Genomic DNA, 18,826 nt, shown 5'->3' with positions numbered 1-18,826 from the left:
TCAAAACCTGGAAAATAGGTGCTTCTACATAGGACTCACACAACTTTATAACATTTTTAAAAGAGTTTCCTATTTTTATTTATTTAGACCGAAACGTAATTGTATGAAGCGCCTGAAGATGAGAAGACTCGCCGCTAAGGGTCGCTGTTGTCAAAACTCTAGTTTGCACACGTTACATGTCCTTCATTACGCGTTGGTGAAACTTTAGGCTACATGATTATAAAAGGCCTGCAACACTTTACATTAGTGTCCACTTATCACGTGTTAATAAGCAATATAGTACAGCAATAAGGATATTAATACGATTTTACAAGCAGTAGGCTACCACAAAAGTATTCAGTCAACATGGAGACTGTGATTTGAAATGTTACCAAGGCCAAGGCCATTGTCTATCTCAGAGATGGGGGATTCTTAGTTATTATTTTTAGCCAAGAACCTCGAGATAGAAATGCACTCTTCTGATGTTAGCCTACTAAAGGCTCATTGTCTGGTTAAACTCCCGTTTAGTTCAACATAGTAGCCTAAAGTGCTGTATAATGTCAAGCGATGCTGTGCACGTCCCTCAGCTGCAGCAGTGCACGAGACACCACGACAACAGAGACACTCACAGCCACAGGACATTCAGGACATTTAACCCAAGTGACCTTTGTGAATGAACAGAGTGGACTCTTCACTTAAACGCCCTTCATAACGTGTGGCGGGGTCAAGAAAACATCATCATTTATCCGCTATCAGAATGGACATTCTCCCTTCAGCCCTACAAAATGCACACAAGCATTTTTCACTGACTGAGTAGGCCTGATTTTTAACGGACATTCAGCTAATTGTGCGCGCGTATTCGTATTATAAAGGTTATTCTAATAAATTGTAAAGTGAAGATTGCTTTTAAACTTGCTTTTTAACGAAAATATAAGCGCCAGACCCTTAAGAAGAACCTTCAATAATAATAATAATAATAATAGTAATAATAATAATTATAATGCTCAGAATGTCATACAGAAAATAAGACCTAATTAAAACAAACGATGAAGAGAAAAGGAATGAGTAGGCCTATTTCAAATATGTCAAACATATTTTTTAATTAGAAGAGAGCACACAGTTGGCCAATCAGTGCAAACAGATGCAGTGGATATCAAGAAACAGTTATTATGACCAATTTCCAACTGAATCTTTCGCGCGCGCTCTCCCTAAATGCCATATGTGTTCATAAGTAGCCTACCTCTAATGAAGTCCACTCAAAGGTCAGTGACATAGCCTAGGATTTAGACTAAATCAATGTTAAGGATATAGCCTATTTGTTATAAATAAAACAATGTTCTAAATTGTTATCAAATTCTGTTAGTTATTTATTTGTACATCAAAAGTTGCAATAATATTGTTAAAATGTGTTTGAAATATTGAAGTGATATTTGTCGTCCAAGGCTGTTTCAGAAGTGGAACAGCATGATTTGACTAATCTGGGAGAGTTAAATAATATGTTCAATTGAGAAAACGTGTATTAAGAAAGTTAAATGCCACACATATGCCAATTTTTGTTCAATTATTGGGCTTATAATGCAGCAATATTATTTGTTTTAAGATCAGGATTCAAAACCTTGGACTAGAGGACAATGGGATCCTTGACCATGATGAGTCCATGACTGGCAAGAACTGTTTATTTCAGTTATGAAGTGCTTTTATCATTACAATTTGCTTAACACATGCTTTTGAAAATACATATCCCATGGTCTTTCCATGTGCAGATTATGGAAGTTAAAAAACACCACATGTTCCAAAGTTTAAATCGTTTTAGAATCTTTGATCAAGTTATTTTGCTATATTTATTAACTCCAATTTTACTTCATTGCTTATTATTGTTGCTGCCATCTGACATGACATATTTATACATTATTTTAAATATGATTTTTGTTTTAGGCTATATGGTTGTGTAACATTCCACATGTGAACAGGCTAGATTTTTTAAGACAAACTGATAAAGACAGCAAACACACTGTATGTCTACTAAATTAACAAACCAAACGTGTGTACGCGCATTTAACCAGGAGTGTTTTTGCAAGTTTGCTTCGTAAAAATTCAACCAATTCTAACCAAAAAACAGCGTCAGATTTTAGCGCAAACTCTCCCACATTAGAAAATACACCAATTATTATACGACTTACGGCACAAGAATCACTAATAGGCCATATGTGCAATTTTCATTTTGAGAAGCCTACATTATCTGAAGAATTTCTCCTGATTTAATAAAGGAGCATCTTAGGGGATTTCATAATGGCATAAGATTTTGATATAGTGTCGTTTTGGGTTCGTATATGGAAATGTGGCACACAAGTCACAATTGCAGAAAGTGTCCCTCATTACCATAATCCACCTTATTAATATAATTCTCTACAACCTACATATGGTTATCCGATTTATTTGTAAAGCATCGTTGCATTTAAACTCTTGTATTTTCTTTTTAGACCCAGAATCAGCTTTTACTAGACACTTTATTGTTTGCAAACACAAGGATTTTGTCATCGGTTCGGGCAGCTTACTTAGAAACATAGCAATCAGACACATGATAACAGAGTAAGAGTGCAGTCAAAGAAAGATGTACATATAGTGAGTTACCATGAAACATGCGTAAATTTGAAAGGATAAAGCCTACTTTTACAAAGTTTCATTTGAAATTCACAAACCTCTTACTCATTTAAAAAGGCAAATATAGCAGAGGAATGCTGAAACTATAGGCATGACTTAATTCATTTTAGGTTAGGTTACTATAGGAACTCTGGAACCTATAGGCGACACTCTGGCGCGCGCGCACTCAGTAAACCAGGGAAAGCGCGCGCGCAAAAGGGAGAGAGAGAGGGAGAAAAGGAGCACGCGCGTCTGATTGGTCGCTCGGCTGCCTGCTGCTGGAGTGACGTCACTGCAGGAGAGAACTGCCAGAGGAGGATGCATTTAGTCAGAAACTAGACTCTCTCAAACCGGAGAGAGAGAGCATCAGATCCACAGAGCGAATGAGAACATCGCGTGCAGGTTTCATAAAGTAAGCCTTGCATCTTCCTCCCACGTCCATGCATGCACACTGTAAGCATGCTTTTCAAGGGTGGAATTCCCCATCTTGGAAATTAAACTGCCCGTTCCGATCCCTGGAAGGCTGAGACGCAACATTCGATGGCTGAATACTTAAGGACTGCGAGTTTTGAACGGAAAACGCATCACTGAAGAGATGCACGGGAGAGTTCGCGTCTGCGCTGCTCAGAGATTTCAGCGTCATGTTCTTTAACGCAAGACGCACGGGAACCTCTATTTGTCCCCGACACACGGCCACTCATAGCTTACTTTCTGACAGAGAGGAATATGTACCACGTCAATTGTTAAAAGTAAGATTTTTGAATTATCTCAATTATTTCTGCTTACTCTTTGTGCAATTTTTTAAAATGAACGGACTCATAGTACAGCTCGAATCACTGTTTTGGTCGCAATCAATTAGAACTCTTATAGACAGTAGTCGCTAAGTTGACTTTAAATGCATATTTGTAAAAAATGCATGGATATATGTATGTATGTATATAATCCTAACATTTGACATGAATTGGTTATAACTGACCCCATGTGACAGACAAGGCCATGCTCAGTGGTAAGTGCATGTGGCCCTCTGAACACTGTCTGGACTTTGTGCACTCTCAGCAGGTGCATCTAGAATATCTGGAACATTTGTAGTTATTTATCCCTTTAATAACTTGATCTTGAAATGAGTGGCATGTGTTTTGGTAAAGAATTATCTGTTTATTAGCCTATATATTTATATTTATAATGTAGGCTCTATATTTTTTGAGGTTACATAAACGTCTTTCAATACAATACAGCATGCATACTTGTCTAAAAAAAAGCAGGACAATTTGCATTAGCCTATATAGAAACAACAAAAAAAATAATAAGCAATAAATGTAACTGTATGACGTCACATTTACGTGAGGGGAAACGTGGGTTCGGGAGACATGCTTCATGATTAACTGAACTACTGAGATATGCTTTAAATACGTTCTTGTTTAGGAAGATATAATATTAACTTTTTAACTATTTGGGTTTAGACTGAAATCAAGCTGCAAAAAGGCCTTTTGCAGTTTCTGAATTATAATGCACGGCATAAATGATGCATGATGTAGACATGTGGTGCGATTGTTGGGGCCTAACGAGCCAAATGAAATGGTTAGACCTAACAATCGTCATTTTAAAAGATTATTACTGACCGGAAGGCAGGGACAAAATCCTGTTTAAATCGGTTTGATGAATGGAAACCCTGACAATAACTCCAAAGGCTCAATTTGAAACGCATCCAGACCGAAACCGCAACTTGTGGAGGATGTGGATTATGTCTTCACCACATAATCCACATTCAGAACCTCATAAGTCCTTTCAACACTTGACTTGTTAACAGTGTTTACAGGTCTATAAAAAGAGTCGATTAAATGGAATTTGAGTGTAATTTATTTGATTGCGCATTAACCCTGTTTTCATTTATCAGGTCAACTTTATGAGATGTTCCATCACATTTAAAAAGTGTTGACAGGAGGTAGTTGCTGTCTTTGGTTATCTAGCTGTATGAGTGTTTATCTTCCTTCATAAAGCTAGATAACCGAAAGTAGAAACGTCCTCCTTAACTGCATGTGGACAAGTTGAGTGGGAAGCAATGATTGCAGGGAAACTGCATGAGGTAAGCAGGCCACCTCTGTGTGAATACTGGCACTTTAAATCACTGCAATGTAAAGGAATACGATGACAAATAATGTTTCAGCCTTTATTATTTTCAATACACCTTTGGACACGTGCACGTTTGTGGACACATTCACTATTTCGATTTCAGACAATTTCGTAAACGTAGTGCCTTTGTTTAAAAAAAAAGAAAATCAAACGATTTAACGTGTTTGACACTAGCCTATATAAAATTTACACGATTATTTTTGAAGTATTAATTATTATTGCTTATTTCACTCCATAATTGTTTCTTAAAGTTATCGTTTGACCAATCAAGATTGGTTTTGTTGGCTACTGTTTAGCCCTGCAAAAGGCATATTTAAAAAGCTATAAGAAATGAAAGAAAGCCTAATGAACAGCAGTTATACATCACAATCTAGTTACTAATTTGTAGGACTGTTTTGTATTTTAAATTTCATGCAAATGAAAAACTTTTGTCAGTAGTGTTGTGCATTGTTAACTTTACGCGGAATAAGTTTATAAACTTCCAAGCTAGTTCTCATTCCCAAACTGGTTCCTGCTTAAACCACGCGATATCATTACCTCGACCAGGGAAAACTCACTGCTGCTATTACGCCTGCTTTTGTTCCGCATCTGACACGCGCAAATGAGGCCTGCGTTATTATAATGCGCGTGTATCGGATCTCAATCTTGGTATGATCTAAAAAAAGGGACTCCATGTGGATTTTACAATTAGTCTGTTACTAATCGAGGATAAATTAGCGCTCAAATGCTTGGTTTTAAATCTCTTATTATGACAAATAAGGATGTCAGACTCACCCTAAAAAAAATGATCTTTTTAAACATATCTTGTACAAAATGGCTTCCTGCGTGTTGGTCACACTTACTGATTTAGAGACAAAATTATTAAACATTTTTATTTATTTATTTATTTTAAAAATTCACTAAAAGATTTCAAAGAATTTATTTCTTTTTTATAGACACTTGCTAGACATTTTTGCCCCCCAAAACATATATTTTTTTATGAAAATAAAAAGGCCATTCAAAACATTTTTGTATGAATTGAATTTTATTGCAGCCTTGAACAACTTCGATCTGGGTAACAAACAAAAAAAATGAACGTGACGTCATTGACCTAAAACACAACTCTTAAGCAATGACATCATGCTGAAGCAGCTTCATTATGATTGGCCATATTAATCTGGCGGTAGGCCTACACGTCAAAGATGCTGCGGAAAATAATGCAGAATGGATTTTTTTTTATCCCCATGTCCTTTTTTATGACATAAGATGTAATTGTGAGACAGCACTCCCATGCTACTGTAAAAAAAAAAAGACTAAACAAAATGTTAGTTCAAAATGTTTAGAGTTCAAAATCATAAGAAGTGTAAGCGCTTTTACACACACACACACAGACACACACACGCACACACACACACACACACACACACACACACACACACACACACACACACACACACACACACACACACACACACACACACACACACACAACCAAGTCAGTGTGTTACAATGCTCTTTAGTAGACCATTGCCTTTAGTCAAAAATACTTTATCATTAACTAAAAAAAGTCTGAGTAAAATATGTGTTATAGTGAACAATAAACTACCTAGCCTACCAACAAAATGAAAATACTGGCACAATATCAAATTCAAATTATTATTATTTTTTCAATCCAATGAAATGTAGGAAATTCTAACCTGATTTGGACTTAGTAAATTTCCTGGCCTGAAAGTCCTTGTTTCACTGCTCTAAGGATATGCCTAATACTAAATACACAAGATGCCTATTTTTATTTTCAGGGACAGACAGAAAGGTTTCTTAGGCTATAAAATAGGATGTGTAAACACTATCAGAGTGCCAATTAAACTGAATGAAAAAATAAAATAAAATAAAAATCTTGATAATCAGATCATAAAGGGAAAAAAAGATGTAAAATGGTAAGAACTCACAAAGAAATTATTGAGAGCAAAAAAAAAAAAAAAACAGTTGAATGAGCTGACTAGGCAGATTTACATTCTCTATATGTCACATGCCAAGTGTGATTTAAGGTGCAAATTAGGCCTCAGGTCAAATTTGAAATTCAAGATTGTCTGCCATTTATTTGTTTGTAAATTATATATCATAATTAATGATGTATGTGTGTTTATATGTAAAGTTAAAATATTCTGATTATTGTCTCATCATAATTTCTTTTATTACTCTAACTTACTGTAGCCTCTCAAACTGCAGTGTCTTTGTGAGAGACCAGAGGACTGGAGCTAAGGGGGAAAAACGCCATCTGGTAAGTGCAATCAAAGCGTATTACAATGCAACATTGTAATTAACAATTAGTTGTATAGTTAATCTGATTCAAACACACAGTACATCATAAAGTATATGCTAATGAATGCATGCACTTGAAAGGAGACAAATGCAAATAGTAATCCTTAATCAAGTCCAAGACACTACATGCATTACATGAATCTTTCATCAGAAAATCTATATATCTATTTATCTCTCTTATTATATATGCATATTCATGTTCTATATTTATGCATACGTGAGCTTTTCCCTCTCAAATGTACACTCATCAAAGCCCCAACGATCCTCAGGCATTCTTTGTCAAGTTGCATACAAATGTCACTTATAGATATTTAGCCTTTAAAAATACTAATATCTGTTTCACATTTGTGCTAGCCACCAATAATTTATTTACAGTAAAAGTGCAGGTCATAATCCAAAAGGCTCTCTTAATTATTCTATTAATGTTGCATTATGCTGTATGGCATATGTTTACTTGCGCTTTTCAAATAGTTTCAAGCAGACGTTGTGCAGTTGCAGTTCACACACATATTATCAAATTAATAAGCAAAGGGCTCGCTATAGCTGTTAATCATAACAGGGGGAAAAAACACAAAGCGCATAATTATCTCAAGAAAAATCCCTCAAAGGCATGACCCGAGTGAAAAGGAGCGAAAATAAATCTAAATCGCAATGTGTTTTAACATGGCTGGGAATACACGGTTAGTATGACTGCAGGACATTAGGCCAAAGGCTTCAATGCGATGAATGATCAGAGAGAGGAAATTATATGTCCGTCTCCATCTCGATAATGATAAGAATGTATGGGCCACTATCACATCGCATATTACTTTATGTAAAATTAATGTGAGCAAAGAAATTCTGTCATCATTCATTAACAATGATCTTTTCCAGCTAAACTGGTTACCTAGCACAATTGAATAAGGGTTATTCAATGAAATTATGGGTGGACAGTAATTGATGTGGGCTGATTCAGTATACCTTCACAGTGACCAGCATTGGCAATCGCACAGCTAGGATAACACAAAAAGCCGGACGTGCGTGCCTTTGCACGATTCTTGTAGTGCTAATGCACAGCTATTAACGTTACTAATAGGGGATTGTCTGTCCCTGGTGAAGTTGCTTAGCATGACAGCAACAAGAAATGTTACCGCTTATATTATCCAAAGAAATGATATATAGTAGTAGCCATGACATCTGCTTTGGCAGTGCTAAAAAGGGGCTTTTTGTCCTTTATTTTCTTGTTTCCCCTTGCCAGCCATTTACACTGCCTTTTTTGAGCAAGAGAGAGAGAGAGAGAGAGAGAGGGAAAAAATGGTGCAATTGTCCAAATGAAAGAAAAGAAAAATAATAGTCAACCCTCATCCTTCTTCAACCAGCTCCCCTCCCTTCTTCTTCAACGGAAGCATTTAGTGCCATCTGTGCCCCCGGAGAAAAGAGGGAAAAAAGAAAGGAGTGAGAGCCTACATCCCAAGTGCCAATGGGGACAAAGAGGCTGCCAGTTGCCACGGACCACCAGATGCTGGAAGACTGCAAGTCTGAATGAGGGGTGTGCTTTCAGGAAGCCATCTTGATGGAGAAACTGGCTGCTGCTTCCTAAAATGGCTGTGTTGGCATGAGGTAAGCTGCATCGTTGCCTATATCAGACTAGCTGCCGCGTCATTGCGCCTGATTTCAGCTCTACCGGTTGTATGGAAACGTTCAGCAAACGAATGGGGCAAATGCTTACACGAATTTGTCTCTAAAAAAAAGATTGAATGTGTTTCGTGGTTGTTCTGAGTGTAAGATTAGGCCCTGTCGCCCAAATCATTTTCCTTAAAGACTATCGCACTCTCATCTTTCCTAAATAATTAGCCCTGTTATCTATATGCACACACTCTTGCTGATATGTAGCGAGTTTTGAACGCAAATGATGCCCTCGTGCTTCTATATGCATATTTTCATATGGAACGTAGCAATTAATTCACGCACTTACCCCGTTAATTGACTGGAGGTCGTGTTATGCGTTTTGCAAATTCATTCAACTAAATCCTAAGCCATGCCATTTCAACGATGACACAAAAAATGACCAGGTGACCAGATTTTCAGATGAAACCAATAAAGCGAGAGCTGCTTGAACTCACTCGAGAGACTAAGTTAATTGACACACTGCATCCTCTTGACCAATGCAACCGAGTCAACCTGGACTGGAGAGCACTTTTGTTTCTGCTGCTTAATGATACACTAAATTTCTGGCACAAAGGTGCCAAGTGCCCCTCACCACATTACAAAAAGCATGTACGCTGCCCTGCCCGACTTTAATGTTGGAGAAGAGGTCTACCGATTCACACTGTGCCATGCTTTTTAATGATATTTGGTGCCTCGCAAAATAGCCACAGTTTGTATCATTAGCTGGTCAGAAAGTGAGAGGTGCAAAACATCACATTGCTCTCTCGGTTCACTAGGATGTTACGTGGTAAACGGAAACGTACGCAGGCCGCTCGGTTACAGAGAGCTGCGTGTTATGTCATTGAAATGGATGGAAGACACTGAAATGTTCCTCACAAAGGTGAACGGTTGCGTCATAATGGATTGCTGGTGATACGCAGAGCTGTGTTTATTGCAGAAAATTATGAAAGTAGGTGGAACACAGGCATTCGGAAACATATTTGCTCTAGGATGACAGATTTGCTTTGCTTTTGTGCTTTAGCCAAAACAACACAGACGACTAAAACGCAAATATCCAAAATACATTGAAATGTATTGAGATGCGGAGACGAGACAAATGATGCGTCATCTACTGAATATTTAAAGCCACTGAATCCTCCTCGTAATAACAGAAAACCGTTTTTGCATACTTACTGAGCGTGGAAACCCTGTGTGCCTAAAAGACCTCGTTGTCCATAAATGAGAGAGAAAAAAAAGACTGACATTTTATCCTAAAAAGAGGAGGCTTGGCAGAATAGCCCATCAAAAAAGACGTGTAAAAAAGATCACTGATGTACGGAAGGTGCCCGTGGAGCTTACAAATAAAGGAAACAATGATGCAAGCGCCTCTGTTAATGAAAAAGACCAGACAAGCTCTGCATATTAACATAATTGCATAGGAACAAGCAGAGAGGACTGAGCCCCCAATTAAAGGCACAGTGGCGCTTTAGAAACGGCACGTGGCAATGCTCGACATTTTGAACGTTTCAATTTAAATTTGAATTCAAATTGTTGCATTTCAAAGCAAAGACAAAAAAAATAAAGACTTTGATGTTATTGTTGTGCTTGTGTTCTACCTGCGTTCAGAAATTGTTTTTTTTTTTTTTTTTTTGCAGAGAACTAGTGTTTACATGCATTCTGGAAATTTCCAGGTGAATACACACTCAAATGTGCAGTGCAAAAATCTGTCTGGATGCAAACACTTTTCTTTTTTTTGCAATGTTTAAGAAGGAGCATTTGCTTTCTCTGTTTTGCATGTGACAGACAAGAACAATTTCTGTCCTTTTTTTAAAAGAAATACCCATAGGTTTTAGGATTTCTCATGGGCCCGTAATAATCAAAAACCTTTAAGATTACACACAGTGAACTGGTTCAAAACAAAGCTGGAGATTTAAGATTTAACACAGCCCATTTGTATCAGTAGATGTTATTAATATATGGAAATAGTTATCGCATGTTTACATTCGGGGGGGGGGGGGGGGGGGGGCATTTCAAGACAATGCAAAACTAAGAGTCTCTATTTCTATTTGAAACTCATCCTTAGACAAAATAGTAGCATGGAAATGAGAGTCTGCACCTTTAATATGGAATTTCTAATTAGGCTGTGTATCTTGCAGCGAGGGGGAGGGGTTTCCTCCCTCTGCATCTCTCAGGGTTTTATGTAAAAGACCTTCAGTGCTTAAAAATCTCAGATAGGGACACAGAACTCATTTTATACTCTTGGACAGAGAGTCTAATGCAATACTGTTACACAACAACATTGCATTTTCCTAGGTGGCAAATAACACTATCAGAACTGGAGATTTAACAGCAAATTTGTGTTCACGAATATATGAAGCGAGAATAAATGTTGAGGTTTGCGTTTGGTGTGTTGGTTGTGTATAAGCGGTCGAGCAGGGGGAGTGGATGCTTGTCAGAGCATAATGTGACTGCTGCAGAGCAGTGGCTGAAAAGTGTTAATTATGCCGCTTGGCACGGTGCCAAACCCATACCAGATTTTTCCAGTTTTCAATATGCAAATCACGCTCTGAACTGTGTATTGTTTTTGTGGTTTACCAGTTCTTTGTGTTTTCAGTCAAACAGAATGTGCACGCAAATATTTGAGTCCGGACACACGTATGGGTAAAAACATTTTTTTTTAAATATATATTTGCTCAAGCAAGCAACAATTGCACTATATTGCTGTGAAACAATTCCAGTCCAAATGCATATAAGCACATATTCACAAATGGAATTATTTCAAGAAATTCAAATATTCCTTGTCATATTTGGATTACTGTCTGTAGTAGCAGTCCAGCTTAATGTGCTTGATGGATGTGGCATATGTGGATTTTTATGTATGACTCTGATTATATTTTTTTCCCATGGACTGAAAAGGGCAAATCCTTGAAATGTCTCCCAAGGTGTCTGGCACAATAATCACTTCAACACAAGGTCATTTGCATCTGTGTATATGATGATAAATGTGTTTTATTTGTGTGTGTGTGTGTGTGTGTGTCTGTTTTGAGACTTTTTTTTTTTTTTTTTTTTTACACAAACTCTCCTTACACATATTCAAGCATAGCAATAACACAAATGATGATTTGCGATAAATAAGAGCAAATCTTCAGCTCTATAGGCTCTGTGTTGGTAAACAGTTTGATAGTGCCCACATTATTATTCCAGACCCCTCTCCTCTTCTACAATGGCAGCATTGTACGGCGAGTACTTGACGTGGGTCCGCGGTCCCCCCTGTTTCCCACCATTGTCTGTACGGATGGAGTGGCAGAGACAGTGGAGGGTAATAAGCTGAGAAAGATGCTCAGGCCCAGACAGAGCCAGATGCCTAAATTAGCACCAAAACCCTAAGAGACTATCCTCAGGGAACGGCTGAGGGCTTTATTTCTCATCCGTGCAGTGTGTTAGCACCATTGTATGCTCGTGCAGCCCGGAATTGCGTGATCATTTGCACAATCATGTGTGCTCGCGCAAGTCGATGTGACGTATTTTTGCAGTGTATGCTAGAGTATCGAGTTGTTATGCAAAGGGTTTGTAATTCATGTCCGTGTGTATTCTAAAGGGGCTGCACTTTATATTGTACACGTTTTATCTTAGTATGTGCAGTTTAATCTATTTATTTGATATAATGCATCAAAATAATGCTTCTCTATTGGCATTGATGGTTCCTTGAAGAACCTTTAACATCCATGGAACTATTCAATTCCACAAAATGGTTATTTTAGGGGCTGTTCACTTAAAGAAAGTATATATAAATGCATTTTGCATTTAAAAGTCAAGTTGAATTTGAAGGATAGTGTTCCTCTCCCCCCTTCTGCTAGGGCACAGCAGTTGGGCAAGCTATTAATTAAAGCTCCATTACAATATATTACCCGGCAAAATGGAGGCAGTGATACAGAAAACCACAGAGAAAGTTTGCACCGGGACAGCGACAGTATTTCACAGCAAAGCAAAAGGGGAATCACAAAGAAAGGAGGAATTATTTATGCTAAATAAAATAGAAAGAAAAAAAAAAGTTCCGCAGAACAGTTGGAGGACTTGAAAGCGATGCATGCAAAGCCTACGAGGACAGTCGCCGACTGAGGTTTTCTGTTCTCGGTGGCGGGGGGAAAAAAATAGGGTGAGATAAACAATTGACGTTAATAAATACACTGATGATGAACAATAAAATATGGAGGAAACATGTGTTTGGTGGAGAATGGATGTTGGGGGGGAGGGCTTTTACTGTCTGGCTCAGTCTGTGGCCCCATGTGGCAGTTGCTGCAGCTGGCATGTTAATATCAAAGGCCTATGGGAGGTGGCTATCTGGGAATATTTGTCTGGCATACTAACAGTATTCTTCCCATCATATGTCATCTTTATGTCCAGTGCTATAGGGCTTCACATATTTATTTCTAAAAGCCAGCTCTGTGACATTTCATTTCTTGCTCTGAGAAAAACTTTGTGCCACGTTAGATTTGGAAACGTATATAATATGAGAGCGGAGGCTTATGGTGCTTTCTAAGAGTCATATTTTTGGCATGCGCTACCGAAGTCATCTCTCGAGGAAAGGTTGAGAACGGATGGTGTTAATGAAGGCACTTAAGAAGGGTAGACGAGCATTACGAATCACTTTCATCAGTGGTCATAACTGAGAAGTGAACAGTGGAGAGAAATGACTCCGGAGCATCTCTTGGGTTCGTGTTAAAGACCATTGTGTGTTTTACGGGAAAATTCCCCTTGTGGATACCTCAGCTGTCGATCTCGTCTTAATCTGGGGATAAACACGATTATCCCGCGAAGGGTTGTTCTTAGCTTTGTATCAGCTACGGGGGAGCTTTGAAATTCTTTTCCCCCACCTTTTTCTCCCCGTCCTTGGACGAGTGGTCATGAAAAGCTCGGGATTGGGATTCCTCTGGCTGGAATAACAGGCAGCAAAAAGAACCGCAGTCAGCAGAGTGGTAGATCTAAACTGAACTATTAGACGCAGGTTATCCAGAACGACAACGGAGACGTTCGGATCACAGAATTATACGGCACCTTAATCATGACCTAAGCTAAGCTTGACGGATGGATGAAAGTGAGCATTGTACCTTAAAGGGATAGTTCACCCTAAAATAAAAAATAACATTCATTCACCCTCATGTTGCTCCAAACCTCAAAAAAAGTAAGATTGCCTCTCAAAATATCTTTTTGTGTGTGTATATTCAACCGAAAAAAAAGAAAGTCATACATGTTTGGAACAACATGAGGGTGAGTAAATGATAACATAAGTTTTTTTTATGTGATAAAAGTGCGGTTTTATGCTGAATCTAAGTACTAGTCTCACGTGACTTCAGTTTAAAGTGACAGATGCACTTTTTTGTTCCTTATTATTCAGTTCTACGCCATTAAAATCACATGTTCTATATCATATTGAGAGCATAACCTTGAAAAAAAATGAGGTCACTTAGGAAAGCAGTTCTTTCAGACTTTTCTTTTGTCGATAACAATGAAGAGTGCTAAAGATGAGGTTGGAATAGCCTGTCTAGAGTTGTGTTGAAAAGATCTGGCAATGTACTTTTTTTGTATTAAAGCAATAAAATGAGACCGAAGCTATAGGTCTTTTCTGCATATCCTTTATAGGCAGCCACTCACAGGAACGTCAATAAACTGTATCCTGGAGGACGCAAGAGGAAAGGCCAGGACTAGGAATTCAAAAACAGGAGAGTGGAGACCAGGGAACACTTAAACCTCCATCATGGCCCCACCATTATAAAAGACCTTGGGATATAATTATCCTCACTTTGTAGCTTTGCTTCGCTTTTTGCCCACTTTACATCCTAATGAGGAGAATTACCATCGCTTTTAAAGTGTAAATAGAAAGGAAATATATGTTGTTTAATGTTGTAAGTTTTAGAATTTCTTGAAACGTCATTTGTGGATCTATCATGACTACTCTAAAAAATCGACCAAAAAATAAAACGTCTGCCATTGTTAACAAACAACATGGGACCCCTTTGACTTTCATTGTATGGACAAAAGAAATATGATTTTGTGTTCGTTGAAAGGATGTGCGATCCTCGTTATTGCTTTCAGAGTCAAGTTCAAGTTCAATGTCTGTAGGAGTCCCAGCCAGACTGGGAACTTCTTCATCCACCCCTGTGAACCAGCTCACCCCTTGTAACCCACACCCTATCTGCCCCTTGTCCCCCACCCCTGTCATTTCGGTGGCCGGCTGGAGGGGGCCGTTGCTAAGGGAGCGAGAGCTGGCTGGCCCAGCAATGCGCTGGTGAAAAGGCCCGCCTGTCAAAGTGTCTGAGGGAAGTCAGGCTGGTTGGCTCGCCCCTCCGTACACACACTCTTATATATACACAGCGTACTTGGGTGGGTGGGTGTGTGTGTGTTCTAGACCCTGGGAATGGCAGCAAGCACTTTATATTCATCAGCCCCCCCACCTCCCCTTGTCACAGTGACTTTGGTAAACAGCCCCCCCCCCACACACACACACACTAAAAAGTCTAGTCTACGACCATCCCATAATCCTCCTCATGGCAACTTCTCGTCTAAGAACAATATCTGAAGCTATTGGTAAAAATTATCCCAGGCCTTTGGCCTTCTACAGTGTGAATACACTCTCCATTCTTAGTTTATTAGGCTCAGTTGTGAAGATATTAGGAACTTTTTAATATTATGTGTCTACCATAATCAACATAGAATGTCATGAAGGGCTCTGTTCTCATTACAGTAGAGTGTGGTGATGAGAACAAGTGAGAGTTGAGTGAGTGTGTGTTTTCTTGAGGTCTCATTCAAGGCTGAGGACGAGAACTGAGAATAAAAGGCCAGTGATTTGCATAAGCTGCATGCTGTCTGAGGATTTTGGGACGAGGGGAGGGGGGGGGGGGGTGCTAGAGGGAAAAAAAAGATATGCAGGAATATAAAAAAAGAGACAGAAAGAAACCCCACATTGTAGAGGCGCAGAAAGAGAGAGGGGGCTTGAATGAAGCAGAGGGTGAAAATTGACAGAGAAAAGGGTCTTGCCAAGACTCCTGCAGGGATTAAATTGTCCATAAACCTCTCTACATATAATTTGGGAAAACTGGTAATGGCGTTGGTACAAATCGTACACAAATTCTGAGGGCGACTGGGTATAGAAAAGATTCGCACCACTTTTGGAAGCGAATGAAGAATGAGGAATTGTAAACAAATACGGTCAATGAATGTAAAAGTGTCGGGAAGTTGTATGCATTTTCCCTTCTCTAGATAACCAAATTTGTTTTACAGCATTATTTGAAGCAAAATAAAATACTTAAAATGATCTCGAAATGCCATCCTTTTAAGACTATAATGACTAAGCTGAGTGAACATGGTGAAAATTGTAGAATTACACACACACACACACACACACACACACACACACACACACACAAAGAAAACCCGTATTACCACGCTGTAATTTAGATGCTTGATTGCTCTCATTAAAATGAACAATTGAAAAAGCCACCAATATGGATTCCAACCTTTCCAAAATCTGCAACCTTTGAATTTTAGGAGTGTTACAAACCCATAAATCCTCTTTCATCTATTTGTGGTGAAAAACAAAAGCCATTAAGAATGGTTGAAGGTTGTTTGCATTGCATTGTGTTTCAGTTCACCATTTTAGTAGACTGGTCGATAATTCTAAAAACTCTTCCCATAGACATTTACATGACATTTATGCATTTAGCAGACACTTTTATCCAAAAAAAACTTGCAGAAGAAAAACAAAGCATTCATCAAAGAGCCAACAATCGTTTTAGTACACAATGCCAGGTTTATTAGACAACTAGAAAATAGAAGAGAATGGTTGTCATTTGCATTTCAGTCGATCAGATATTTTCAAGTTAAGAGTGGAGAGACGTTAAAGACCACAAACTTCACTTTTGGCACACAGGATCATTTTTTTATAAAGTATTTTATTTTCCTTTCAGAAATGTAGAAAACACGTCAGAGGCTTTATTTATCCCTTGTGACCAAGCAACTTTAATGTTTCTAATGTTCATTTTCATATAGTTTTTATAATGAATGCCACTGACTAACATCACTGTGGTAATCTTCACTTGAGTTTTGATTGTGCACATTGTTGTCCATTCCAATATTTTATCTTACATTTATGTATAACAGTAAGCCATGTGATATTTATCTTCTTTTGTTCTCTCTCTCTCTCTCTTTCTCTAACAGGCTCCTCTCCAAAAACCCCATCATTGTCATCAGCTTCCAGAGAAACTGAGGCCATCCAGCTACGTTTGACTCAAATGGTCAATCACATCACCTCAGGAATCCAGCGTCCAGCATCTCCTCCAGATGGTTCGCTGTGAAGATTAAATAAGCAGACGTGAAGGATGGATTTCAAAATGTGCACTAATTGATTTCACAGAGTGTCTTAAAACCGTTCAGTCTCCAAACAAATCAATAATACCGGATGGGTATGTGGATGGGAACACGTTTGGCCTGTTCACCCAGTTAATTCTTCGATATTAAAAAATGTAACGGACAATCTTATTGGTTTTGTACACACTGAAGAGAATAAAGTGCCTTAATGTGTCAGATGTTTACAATGAGATTTGGCATTATTGAAACAAATGTCAATATCTGTGATCCGCCCTTCTTTAATGCTTCCTTGTCTTACATAAAATGAACTTTCATGCTTGAGATGGGGAGCGTCGTTTATTTGAGAACGCCAACGTTCATATCATATTTATATCTTTGACGTGAAAAAGTGCTTAGCAGAACGTCAGGGTCTAAAGCAGACGTACGCGCTTTTCCTTGTGGCAGAGAGGCGGAGTACTGCAGTTATTTAGGAATCTGAGCAATTCTTGCCGCTCGCCGTTCTCAAGTAAAGGATTTGGACGTTGACTGGAGCTCTTTTATATGTTAATGACATTAAACGCCATTAGGCGGCGTTTACAAGGCGGAGATCTGAAACCATTCAGCTGCGCACAATTTCAAGATCATTTATGATTTATAAATTTCACATCTGGAAGAAAGGCGAACGCACGTTTTTTTTTTTTTTTTTTTTGTGCGCATGTTCGTTCTCTGAATCACACGTATACACACACTTGAGAAATGTTCGAGTGTAGGACGGTTTCTACGCAACACTTTATAAATAAGGCCCTATATTTACAAAATGTACCAGTTCCATGTGATTTACAGAAAATTGTTTAACATTTTGTAGGCAACTTTTTGCTGATTTGTCTGATTGTGTGATGTATGAACAAAATGATAAAACCGTACTAATAAACATGCATTAAACTATAGTCTGAATGGTTGTTGACATTGAAAACCCAGTTATGTATGGAAATGAACTTTAAAAAGGATGTGGACGTCAACCACAGCTTCACATGTACTGGCCACGGGCTATTTTGTAAGCAGCTTGACGGCTCGGAGTTCTGGCACTCCTGTCAGCACCTTGGACAGCACATAATAAAGTGTGGAAAATAACGAGCAATGAGTCACCTCCCTTATTGATGCAGAAATCACACACACGGAAAACAACATTTGGGCTGAGAATGAGTCAGCTTAATGCGTTTGAGGTGATGTGTTTGTGTTTTTAAGCTTTGGGAAGGAGATCAAATATTTTCATCTAATTTTGTCAATGGGATTTTCTTGATTGGCAGACTCTGTCAATGATTGTTTCTATTTACTGGGATAATGCGAAAAAGCATATTTTTAAGTTGTAGTATGACTTAAAAGAGTATCAAAATATGTAACAAAGTAAACATTGAGGTTATTATAAGCAAAAAAAAATCTGTTTAAATGTTTATGACTGAGCTGGAATACACATTACAGCTGATGAGAAATACACCGTAAAACACTGGTTAAATTACATTGCGCCGTAAAAAGTATGATTCACACATCTTTAAAGTTAAAATGGATGTCTCTTTGCCAAATTTCACAAGATTTAATCTTTAAGTAAAATTTCATTTTAATAGGTCTTCCCTCCGCGGTTCCAGAATCACAAAACCACAAAACAATTTGAGGAGTTGGGAGTCCTGTAAATGAATCGTTCATTAAGTGTCAAACCTCAGCTAAACCTTTATACAAATTAGCAATGATGTGTCGTGTGTGTTCTGTGATTATGTGAAATCGTGCGGTCATAGCTTGTAGGCTTAATGTG

General features: G+C 38.3%; 1 long non-coding RNA gene across 1 annotated transcript; it reads left to right on the top strand.

The window, feature by feature from the left end:
• The first annotated feature begins 4,633 nt into the window (after positions 1-4,633).
• On the top strand, positions 4,634-18,155 carry LOC306986862. The gene is made up of 4 exons (XR_013795037.1): positions 4,634-4,702; positions 6,943-7,009; positions 8,409-8,649; positions 16,891-18,155. It is a non-coding gene; the product is annotated as an uncharacterized lncRNA (long non-coding RNA).
• Positions 18,156-18,826: the final 671 nt, after the last annotated feature.

Source organism: Phoxinus phoxinus (assembly GCF_949152265.1).
Source record: "Phoxinus phoxinus genome assembly, chromosome: 2".
NCBI lineage: Eukaryota > Metazoa > Chordata > Actinopteri > Cypriniformes > Leuciscidae > Phoxinus > Phoxinus phoxinus.
This window is presented reverse-complemented; position numbering and strand designations above follow the sequence as displayed.